The 12,049-nt window shown below is 43.1% G+C and overlaps 1 long non-coding RNA gene across 1 annotated transcript in view; it reads right to left on the bottom strand.

Annotated features, from left to right (window-relative positions):
* Positions 1–1,199: 1,199 nt before the first annotated feature.
* LOC137476653 (uncharacterized) overlaps positions 1,200–12,049 on the bottom strand; it is a 29,956-nt gene continuing 19,106 nt past the window's right edge. Inside the window, exons 3-4 of the long non-coding RNA XR_011000501.1 lie at positions 7,649–7,751; positions 1,200–1,587 (exon numbers count right to left, since the gene is read on the bottom strand). This is a non-coding gene — a long non-coding RNA (uncharacterized lncRNA). The remainder of the gene's footprint in view (positions 1,588–7,648; positions 7,752–12,049) is intronic.

Consider the following 12,049-nt stretch of genomic DNA (forward strand, 5'->3'; position numbering starts at 1 on the left):
CTTGTGCTCCAAACCAGTGGGCAAAGAGCAAGATTATTGCTGTCTCACTTCCAAACCCAGGTGCACGCCACATGCAAGTCCCACATAGAGAATGTGCCAGATGCTTACAAGTGATGCAGGGGAAAAGGCACAGCTGATCCACTGATTAAATGGTCAAGGTCTGGCCTCCAGTCTAAAACCAATCATAGTTATTTACAGAACAGTTTGCAAGAAGGGAGGAAGAAAACTTTTATATACATCTTTCATAGGTTGTTGGTTTTTTTAATCAGGTGCTCAGCTAAAAGAAAAAATACATATATTAATAGACACAAAAATGTGTAATTTCTCGATGTTTGTGTATCCTTATTCAAATAAATAAAATTAGAAATTAAACCAGCATCTATTTTCCATCAAAATATTAAGTCAGAAAATATTCAAAAATTATTTAAATAATAATAAATAAACACTGATCTCCATAAAGCTGAGGCATTAAGGAAAGCAAAAGCAACCACAAGATTGATAGAAAAATCCAGACTTTGGCAATGTAGTGCTGGTTCACTTCTTCTCCCATTTACAGTCAGTCGAGCCTTAGCTCTTCCCCCCTCTCTCTCTTTCCTCCCTCTTATCCACTGGGAATATTTTTTTGCATGTGACCAGGCTTCAGATGTTTCCCATGAACTGAGGGGCTAAAGAGTACATTGCTGTGCCAGGGTGGATGCAAAGACACTGCACATCTGTATAACCTGTAGCCCTGTCTCAACACCTGGTTGTAGCCCAGAAACAAACCCAATGGTAGCACTGGTGTGAGCTTGCATCTTGGGCAGAGGCTGGAAGCAGGTGTGCAGCATTTGCATTCCCTCTCCCAAACCACTTCAAGGCCTTGTGCCAGCCAACAAGAAAGTGATTATATACAGGAAAGTGATTATATAAGTGTTGCTCTTACTCATGAGAGAAGCTCTAAAAACTTTTACCATGAGCAGGAGGCAGCTGGAGGATGCAGCATGCTCCAGTCCCTACCAGACACAAGCACAGCCAGGCAGTCAGTCGTTGTCTCTCTCACACATTTGGACATGAAGGATCCTCCATTTTAAGTAACTCCAGCATCACTGAGGATAAATTGGACCTCTTTCTCCAGAATCCCATTTGTTTTCTATTTCCTCTACTGCCTTCACATCCAGGCCGTGTGGCAGTAGAGGAAAAAGAGCTGCTTTCACAGATATGTCCAGCCTGAAGGCTTGATTCATACAAGCACTAAAGTCCAAAGAAGATACTCCAAACCTCTGGGACTTTTTTCAGACTTTGTGCTCTGGTTCACAGCCTCTGTCAAAATTATTGCAACAGTGTAAGTGAGGCAGACATTCCCATCTGTATTCTTTTCTGCTGAAGTTCACCACTCCTATGGGTTGTGAAAACCTATGGCAAAATTCTGCACCAACTTCTATGAGAAGTTTTGAAATTTCAGAAACCTTTGCAGACAAAGTCACTGGTGTCAGGTCCAGCACTCATAGCAGTAAGTGGTGTTTGTCTCAACAAAGGTGAGCAGTACAGTGCCTGTGCTCCAAATGAAGCATGTTTGTCCATAATTCCTCTCCATGTTCATAGAAAGTACTGAAAGATTAAAAGAGGAATGAGAGGAGACAGCATTAATATCCTGATCTTCAGTTAAAGAGGCTGATCTGTTCTAGGAGGGGTCTGGGATCCCACAGAATTCAGAAGTCACCAGCACACTGGTATTTCAGTGCTCTGGGGTTGGAAGTGAGTTGAGTATGGTGGTGTTTTACCTCTGAGATCAGACTTCAGTGAGATGCTATGCTGATTGCAATGATTCATAGTTTTAAGTATAAACCTTTCCTAATCTGATACAAGATTTTCATAGAAATGGTGTGATATTTCTTCTTCTGCACATACTAAATTGTATAATTTTATTCTGAGGGACATTTAGAGATTTTTGGTGACAGAGATTTGTTGATTTCTCCTAAATATTTAGCTGTGCAAGCTTATGCTGTTTAGGTCTGGAATGTCTCAAGATGGAAGAGGGAAATGAGACTGCCTGGACCTGAGCCCAGCATTTCTCTGGCAAATGTGCATCAATAAAACAAAACATTTACACACATAAATAAGAGATCATGGGGGAAGAGGAGCGGGGAACCCAAATATCTTTCCCATTATGTCCAGCTTTAACTCAAACACAAATATTAGAGATGGGGGCAAGGGGACAGAGGAAGAGGATAACTTGATAGACAGAAAAGAATGGGGAAAAGTTGTATTCTAGCACAATCTAAAACTTTCCAGGGAGGCAACTGGGGATAAGCAGGTAATACTGTGTGGCCTTTTATAGGAAGTCTTCCTATCGCTGGCCGAGGGACTATGTACAAATCATGAACGGGACGGGACGGCTGAGGAACTCATCTCGAGTTGTTTATTTTTTAGCATCAGTCTTATTACATGGTTATGACAATGGGAAGATGCCAGCAGCTCACATCTCTAACAATAAACCAAAAAGTTAATGCTACAACTTACTTTAAAAACTTTTTAACCAACTACACAAAACAAAAACATATTGACAATAATTCTATCTAACCACTATAAGTACACATACCTTTAATTAAAAAAATACTCACTTATTTCAAATACAATACTTACTTATAAACTTTAAAATACAATATACAAAATTCTATTATTAAACTTAAAACTTCCTCTCACTAAATATACATTCCTATAACTTAAAAAATTATTCTAACCAAACGTTAATACACAAACCATTATTCTATTTATCCTTACTTTCTACTTCTTATATAATTTTTTACTAACAAATCTTATAACTACTACTTAACTCTAATCACAATTCTGCTATCTCTAAAGCCTACCTTTTACAACTTAATTTTAAAAATTCCCACATTCCTTTCATAGGAATTCTCTTCATTTCTCCATGACCATGTCTCACTGCTCTTTTTTCCCACCATTTTCTGATTCTGGATTCACAGGCCCTCTCTACAGTTAACCACAGCAAATATTTTGTGCACAAGTCACTTTGTATCTCATAGAGTTTTGGAGAAGAAACCTAAGAGAGTCCTACCAAGGCAACCTCCAGAGCTAAAATTTTACTTTAATAATAAAATAATCTCTTTTAAATCAGCATGTTTAAGGTAAGTGGAGAGGGATGCAATCTTTCATCTACAGAAGGCAATAAACTCTATCTCTCCCTCAAATTTCACTTTCTGATGTGATCAATGAGACAGAAGCTGTGGTGGTTTCTGTCTAGAACAGAACTGCCCCAGGGAACATGATTGAGACACGGCATTAAACAACACCAGGTGAGAGCCTGATTGCTATGACCTCAAGAAAGAATCAAGAAGCTGACAGAAGAAAAAGATCTTCCTTCATTTCAAGGCTGCCTTAAGATAACAAGGTTTTCATGGACTGAGTCAATCTGTTGTGCTCCTTCAGGGAATTTTAGCTTTAACTTACTTTCCATGAAACCAATAATCATTGTAGTCATATTCCTTCTAGAAAGCAGGAATGTCTGAGTTACTCTCAGAGAGGCATAAACAGGTTTCCCTAAAAATCTGTAAAGGTGATACTGGAATGCTCAACCAGATAATTTCAAAATACTTATGCAAAACTGCAGCAGGTGGAAATCTGGCATAAGCAGTCATTTTTGGCATAGAGGTATCTGAATTAGGAAGAACATAATTTACCCCTGACATTAAGAAAAGGTAAGAGTTTCAGAAGGTCCTAACTTACTAAAAGAACTGGGCAAACTGCCTTTGCTGGTGTTTTAAGAACAAAATTAACCACTTACACAGAAATAACAGTGTTCATGATCCTTTTTCAGAAGAAATATCAAAATGAAATGTGTAAAGAGGCAACTAGAAAGATTTGAAAATCCATATAAAAACATAGGGATCGAGAGAACAGATTCTTTTACAAGCAAAAGAAAGCAGATGAGCAAGAATAGAAGCGGGCAGACATAAGCACACCCATGTAAGAGATCATTTAGGCCTCCCTAATGACCTCACATTAAAACACAGCTCCACAGGAATTTGAAAGACACAGCCCTTGTCTTGAGATCTTGCTTGAGAAGTAGTGCTCACAGGAATCCAAAAGTATCCAGCAGAGATTTATGGAAACTGCAGAAGTACTCTCCATAGTCAAACATGGTTATTAACATGGTGCCACCCAATGTCTGTTTTAATGGTGTTTTGTGCTGTCTTCTGAAGCAATAAAAGCTGGGCTCAATGACAAACCTTTTGTCTAAGCCACTGTGGCAATTCCTGTGCTAGAGTGCTGCACTGGTAAGGTGCTGATATATATTTCTTGTTCTAATCCACTTCCACTGAGGGAAATCCATTTTTTCTTTCTAGGAGTCAGTGGTTTTGCTTCATTTTTTTCCCACTAAAAAAAAAATCTCCCAATAATTTACCTGTATATTGCTCAAGAAAGTGCCTGCAAGCAGTGCTTGCTGCAGTACTGCACAAGGGGAACCTCCTGCCTGACTTCTCTGAAGCAGGTGAATTTCTGGGGCCACAGCCTCACTTTTTCAGAAAAGACAGCCTCACATGCCAGGTCAGTCAGAGAGGCTGCCTCTTTTCACTGCTGAATTTGAATTAAGGCTTTTTCTATTCATCGTCGTTCAATGACTTTGGAATTTTAGAGAATAGAGCAAATTGCAATGGCCAAATTTCTGCATTCAAAACAAACCAGCACCAAGAAGGGGATAATTAGTCAGATTAATTAGTCTGTGGAGAGAGAGTCAATCTGGGAATCGTGTGCTTAAGAGAGCAATCACAGAGCTCTAGAGATAGGTTCATGGGTGGGTTTTCCAGGGACTGGGGAAATTACTGAGGCAGCCATACCAGTAACAGCTGCTGTAACAAAAGCACAAACTAGATGCCAGGCCCTGTGAGCTCAGGAGGAAATACAAATGAGGATCCGACACTGAATGCATTAGGCGCTGACGTCAGCACTGTTGCACCAGGAATGCTCTTGGCCCCTGTGCAAACCTAGCTCCACCAGAGTTCCCCCTGCAAATTCCCTGGGACTCCCATCCAAACCCTTTGCCCTTTGAAGCCACTGGATCCCTTTCGTGTTTGTCTGTTGGGAACACAAGGGGTTGAAAGCCTGTGTTCCACTTTGCATCCCACTGCACAGCGTACAGCGTCTACAGCAATTAAACCCAGCTGGCTGGGGCTGCATCGATCCCAGCTGGTGAGTGAAGCCCAGGCTGGACCCAGGCTACGAGCTCCTGGTTCAGGGTTTCATTGCAAGAAGTAGTGAAGGCCACGTCCGCTCAATTTCACAAACACTTTGTCAAACTGGGTCATGCTTTAATTATATCTGACAGTTTGAGAGGAAAAAATGTGCAGTATGGAGAGATCAAGAGTGGTTTTTTGGGGATTTTTGGGGTTTTTTGGTTTGGTTTTAGGGGTTTTTTGGTTGGTTTTTTTTGGGTTTTTTTTTTTTCTTTTTTTTTCCTGAGAAGAAACCCATTTTGTGTGTGAAGAGCTCAATAAATATCCTTGCAGCTCAGGGCAGCCACAGTTGTTGGGAATTTCACTCCCATTTCCCTGGGTAGGCTGGGTTGTGAGCCAGACTCTGAGCTGGAATTTCAGGCCGCAATTTGGAAAGGCATGTGAAAATTTTGATCTCAGTAAGAACGAGCAAGAAGAAGTTGCCCAAAGCCCCCTTCCAGATACAAATGTGTTGGAGCAATAACAAAGAGAGTATGAGAGAGTATGAGAGTTTGAACTTGGCAAGTTCAGCCCCATCTCTGAGAGCTGCCTGATCTGGGGTAGGCTCTCTGGAAGGACAACTTTTCCTCTAAGCCTTTTAGCTTTCTCGATCCTGGTAAATATTGTAGAAGGTGGTACACCATGTACAGACTCACACCTCTGTGCCAGATCTGTAAGGACAGCACACACTGAGAACAACAGGTATTTTTCAAACCTACAGCTGTAACAAACACCTGAGCACTTTGTACTTTCAGAGGAGGTCTGAGCTGGTGGAGGTTTTGGCAAGATGGAGAAGATTTATGCCTGTTCTGTGTAGCACAATGCACTGAGTCACAAGAGATGTTTTATCTGCAGAGACTCTGTGTTTCAACAGGTCCATTGCACGTGTGGCCCTGTGGAGCATATCACAGTACAAACAGGGAGCAGATGGAGCCTCAGCAGCCCATGAGACTTTTCCAGCTGTGAGTCTACATGAAGCCAAAGAGGAAGCCATAACAGCTGCTGTCCCTTGGGGACCTGCCAGACCCCCAGGTATCACCTGCAAATCTGGGAAGAGCTCAGCTGCCTCTGATCACCCCCCTCATCGCCTCTCTTTTACTTTTTCCTAAACCAGGTGGGAAAAGTTTTCCCTTTTCTACTCTATTCTTCATAAACCAGCCTGCCTTCTGCTGACTTCAACTCCCCTTCTCCTTTGGTTTGTATTTCACCTGTGTGTTTGTCATGGTTTAGGAATGCTACTCCAGAGTTCAGTGCCCCTACTGAGACTCTCTCAAATCACATGCTGCTCTCTTGCTCCCCTTTCTCATCTCCCTGTTCCTGCTCTGGTGGGGTGGAGTGGAGAATTGAGACACAAAGGGTGAAGATCATGGGATGAGATAAAAATGATTTACTGGAAACAGCAATGATATAAGAAAAAAACAGTAACAGCAACAATGTTTATTACAAAAATACACAAAAGAGAGGGTGATTCACATGCAAAAATGCTCACCACAGACCCCAAGACAATGAAGAATGGTGGACAGCTTACCCTCCACCCCTGCCCACCATATTTTTTTGGCAAGAAGCCACACCCTTCTTTTACTAACCCAAAGAGTCCCTTTTCCCCACCCTCAAAAACCATGTGAGATGGTATAGACTAACATCTGTGTCATGGCCAAAACTGGGACAGAGATGCTACTCCCTCACCAAAAATATCAGAGTGCATGCACTTTCCTGGGATAATGTGCAAGGGCAATTCTTACTCATCACCCATGAACCTCAGCTTAAAAACCAGGGCTCATTCCATCTGAAAGAGAGCCTTTGCACTCAACAATTTCTACTGCAAGTAACAACCTAGGAGATCCTATGGATTATATAGGCTGCCAGAGAGAATATTCTCAGAGATTATGCAGCTTGGTAAAGTTAGTATTTGCCTGAGGGAAAAAAAAAAGCTACAGACCTTCCAAGTCCACTAGTCTCAAGGGATTCATCCTTATTCCCAAAGGATTAGCTATTATAAGGATTAAAAGCTACAGAAATAGGACATGAGGAAAGTGCAGGGAAAAAAAAAGGTGGGGCAGGCAGGCATATTTTTGACCTACTGTATTACCTAATAATTTTGAGAGTTAGAACATTAAATTTTCTGCTAATTATTTGTTAGCTTTTTGTTATTATATGTTTTCTCAAAATATTTGAATATACTCTACCATTTTCACCCACACTTTCAAGGGTTACAGAAATTGAAGGGTCTACATACAGAATGATATCACAGACAGCATGAAAAAAATCTCTGCAGCGTGGGAAGATTGAACTGAATTTAAAAAGAAAAAAGTTACTAGCTGAAGAAATAGGGGCTGGACTTCTTCTGCCATGAGAAAAGGAACAGAGAAAAAAGGATAAAGGAAGGAAAGAAAGTAGGGCAGAGCTCACTGGGGAACACAGTAACCAACCTGACTCACCAGTACTCTGGCACAAGTGCAGTGGGGGTCCACGGCCTGATTTGGTATCCCCAGGGGTCTCTTGCCCTAGATCTGGCAGGGCCAAAGCCTTCCTCAGCTAAACCTGAAAAAGCAAGTCTGTGGTAGTGGGGGACAAGTTTTCTGTAAAAGTTTTTTTGACAGAACCTGAGAAAATATATCCTGCCCTGAAGGACAGAAGGGACAGTCCTTCTGGATAAGATCTGTGAGTGACGTTCTCTGGGATACTTTCACTTGGTAGTGTGTAGCACATCGCTAGTAAACCATTATGAAAGTGCGAATTCAGAGAGGAGAAACAAACTCTAGCCAGACTCTCAGAATTGAGCTGTATCTGCCATTTGGCTGAGAAACAAAACAGATATACTCTTAAGTCTGCAAATATGGCAAAAATAAGCAGAAGCCTTTTTAAAGAATGTAAAAAGGGCTTAACCTGAAAAAAAGAGAAAGATGTAAGTAGGGAAAAGGTAATGTAACACAGTTGGTCTGAAAGCTTCAGTACTAGAGTATTTTTCAAGTCAGACTGGCCATGATACTAAGAAATCCTGCAGAGGGACTGGGCTTGTTTTAGCAGAGAGGACAGGAGGGAAAAGGAATGATCTGTGATGCTGGGAAATCAGAATAAATTAAGTTGAATAAGACCTCTGAGATCATTGAGTCCAACCTTTTACCAATCACCACCTTCTCAACTAGGTGATGGCACTTTTGTTGAAGACCTGCAGGGACAGTGACTGCACCCCCTCCTTGGGCAGTCCATTCCAATGTTTAACAAACCTTTCTCTGAAAAAATTCCTCCTGATGTTCAATTTGAGCCTTCCCTGGAGCAGCTTGAGACTATGTCCTCTTGTCTGGTTGTTAGTTGCACCCAAAGCCTTTCCCTCATTCACTGGGCAGGTCACCTGGTCATAAAAGTCAAAATCAGGTTGGTCAGGCAGGACTGCCTTTATCATACCCACGTGGGATGGGCCCGATCCACTGGTTTTCCTGTGTATGCTGTGTGATCACACTCAAAATTATCTGTTCCACAACCTGCTAATGCACCAAGGTAAGGCTGACAGGCCTGTAGCTCCTTGGATCCTCCTTCTGGCCCATCTTGTGGATGGGCATCACACTGGCCAACCTCAGTAACCTGGGCCCCTCCCAGTCAGCCAGGACAGTTAATAAATGATGCAGAGTGGCTTAGTGAGCCCTTCTGCTGCTCCCTCAGTACCCTTGGGTGAAGCACATTCAGCCCCCTAGACTTGTGAGCATTGCAGGAGGTCTGTTCTGCTCCCTGTCACTGTACCAGCTCAGGGAAACAGCTGCCCTGAGGATAACCACCCTTATAGGCACAGAAGGCATTAAGTACCTCGGCTTTTTCCTCATCTTTGGTGGCACTGTCTCCTCCCTCCTTCCATCCAATGTACTTATAAAAACATTTTTCATTATTATCTTTCACAGCAGTGTCAGATGGAGTTCTAGCTGAGATTTTGCTTTTCTAATTTCCTTCTACGTGACATAATGGCATCCTTGTACACTGCCTGAGGAATCAGAGATCCATTTTGTGATGTGTGAGGGAAGGGTATCAGGTCCTTGGGCTCTTTCAAAGACCTAAATGCTTTTTCTGCAGTACTCAGCTCTGATGGTCTGGTGAAGTTATTCCATTTCCCGAGTGAGAATTTACTGGAAAAATAATTGTGAAGAACAGCACTGCATCTAACTCCCTGCTCTCCAAAATCTTCACATTTCCACAAGAGGCATGGCATTTCTTAGCTGCCCACTGAATACCACCTCTCCACCCTACTGCATGCCAGCCCATCAGCCTGGAGCTCACAGAAGTTACTAAATCACTCGAGTCTTTAAGTAACACAAAAAAACATGCAACAGGGGGATGGTTACCTGAAGCCAGCTTTCATCACCAGCTGTTTACCTGCCCAGCATTTCTTCCTGTTCTTTACTCCCCTAATTGAACCTTGACCTGAAACAACCTGTGTGTTTTTTAAAAACCTTCCACCCAAGTGAACAAGAAATCCTGCTGATTTCAGCACGAAGGAAGAAACCACTTAAAGTAAGCAATAATAATGAAATCAGGCCCTAAAATTTTAGATTAAGCTATGGAAAATTGCACCAGTGACTCATTCTGCCTGGTGACTCCTCATTTGTAATGCTGAGATGATCTTTGTATGTGAGGGTACAAGGAGGAAGGATAAAGGATGTACAACATCATCTTTCAGATGAGAAGGAGAAAACCTGGAGCACATGTTGGTGTAATGGGAAAATGAAGTGCAGCAGACCTGACTTTTTCCCAGGGTCTGTCCAGATTTCAGTCTTTGTGAAATCATAGAATCACAACATATCAATAGCATCCCAGAAGCAGCTGTTGTGGATCTGAACAGCTGATCAGTCAAAAAATCAGAGTTTAGCACTTTGGTGTGCCCTGGCAGCACAGCATCAGGTGGAACAGGAGAGCTGGACAGGCAAGTGGTTACAGCATGGTGCCTGCAGCAGAGTGCTTTAAATCACAGACATAGAAAGAGAAGATTCATCCAAAAAATTCTTTAAAAAATAACAAGAAATGGGCAGAGGCCTGAACAGCCCCAAGAAGAAAGCACACATAATTAAAGCCTTTGCAGTGTGCCTCAGAGTAAGGCTGCCTGCAGTGGTTTCCCAGAAGCAGGGTCCTGTGCTGGTCAGTGCCTTGCAGCAGTGCTCAGGAAAACTGGAAGAGCATCGCTCAGCTGAAGGCAGGCAGGCAGAGTGGCAAGTCACCCAGCTCTGCCAGGGTACTGGGGACAGGGGGATGTGGTGGCAGCCGCTCTGTGGAGTGGGAACACCCAAGCACCATAAAGCTTTGCACTGAGGGTGGGAGTTGGGAAAAGCTGAGCATTTTACCGACTTCCACAAGAAGGGAATAAAAGTGACAAAATGAGAGCCTTAATTGCAGAGTAGAGACATATCATCCCCTCTGCTCTGCACCCCTGGGGGGATGTGCCACGCAGATGTCTCTGTCTGGGGTGGTTGCCAGCAGGGCTTTGCAGAGGCTTTGTCTCTGGGCTGTGCACTGGCAAAGAAATTATGGCTTTTATGTGCTCTCTAGCTGCAATTGCAGCTCCAGCTTTATGTTCCTGCTTTGCTGGAAGACAGTTTGTCCCTCCTCTCCCTCATTTAGCCCTCCTGAGGAGCATAGGGGTGTTATCATGGCCCAAATGACAGATTAGGAGAGAAAAGACTGATGAGTGAAATCACAGATTTGACATTGGAGGCTGAGGTGAAGGTATCCTCATAACACAGACAGGCATCATGCCTGCAGGCAGAGTTGCTTTGAAACAAGAGAGCCAGAGGCAGCAGCTGCAGGGGAGGAATGTAACTGAGCTCACAATCCTTCCTTGGACACTTTCTGTGGTGCCTGGAGGAAGGTCACTGTCACCACAGCAGGTACTTATGTCCTTCATTCCGTTCAAGCAAAACAGACAACTCGAAAGAAGGAGCACTTCAGTGGCCCCAGGGCATGTGAAAGGAGCAGTTCAGCTGTCAGTGGGTAGAGAGAAAGGTGCTCGAAGGACAGATGGTGTTGAGAAACCCATCTGTTTGTCAGAGGACAGCCCTGAACCTCTGAACCACTCACCTCTCTTATTGCAGGGCTGCTTTTTCACTGGGAAGCAAACAGGCAGGTGTGACTCACTCAAACATGAGCCCGACCTCAGGGCTGGAGAGTGCCCCCTTATCACTGCCCCCAGAGGTTCCCTCAGCCTGAGCACATTTTGCAAGACAAGGGCAGATAGCACAGCCACTTTTGCCACCTCACCTTTAGCATGAGAGCAAGTGAGGCACTAGTTAATTCATTCTGTTCTGTCATGGAACAGGAAAAAAAAAAAAAAGGAAGCGTTGTTGTGGGTCCCCCTGAGAACTACTTCTTTTGGAATATCTGGCAAATTGAAAACATTTGGCTTCAGATTAAGTGAAATGTTTTATTAGGTGGAAATCAAGTAATTTCCCTTGGGAGGCGTTTTCTACAAAAGCCTAAAGAATCAGACAGAATAGCTGGATTCCTAAAAGAACAGAAACTGTTCCTGGGCTACAGAAGAGAGGTGGTACCAATTGGGCTGAACTAAGCGCCTGGCCATGGAACCCACTTTGACCTTAGAAGTTACTGGAAATGAAGAGGAGCAGCTTCAGCAGAGACAGAAGGCAGAGTAGCCCTGGCACTGGCTGTTGATCAGGTAGGAGAGAATCCCAGGTTCATGGACTTCTATCTACCCTCATTACCCTTCCTCTTAGAGAGTTCCAATCAAGAAACCATCAGATATGCTCCCTGTGTATTTCAAGCTTCTCTTCTGAAGCCATCTCCCATTTCTACAACAAAACCTAATGTAGACCCTCTAATGTGACTGAAGCACCTGGACATCA

This window comes from Anomalospiza imberbis, chromosome 6 (assembly GCF_031753505.1).
Source record: "Anomalospiza imberbis isolate Cuckoo-Finch-1a 21T00152 chromosome 6, ASM3175350v1, whole genome shotgun sequence".
NCBI lineage: Eukaryota > Metazoa > Chordata > Aves > Passeriformes > Viduidae > Anomalospiza > Anomalospiza imberbis.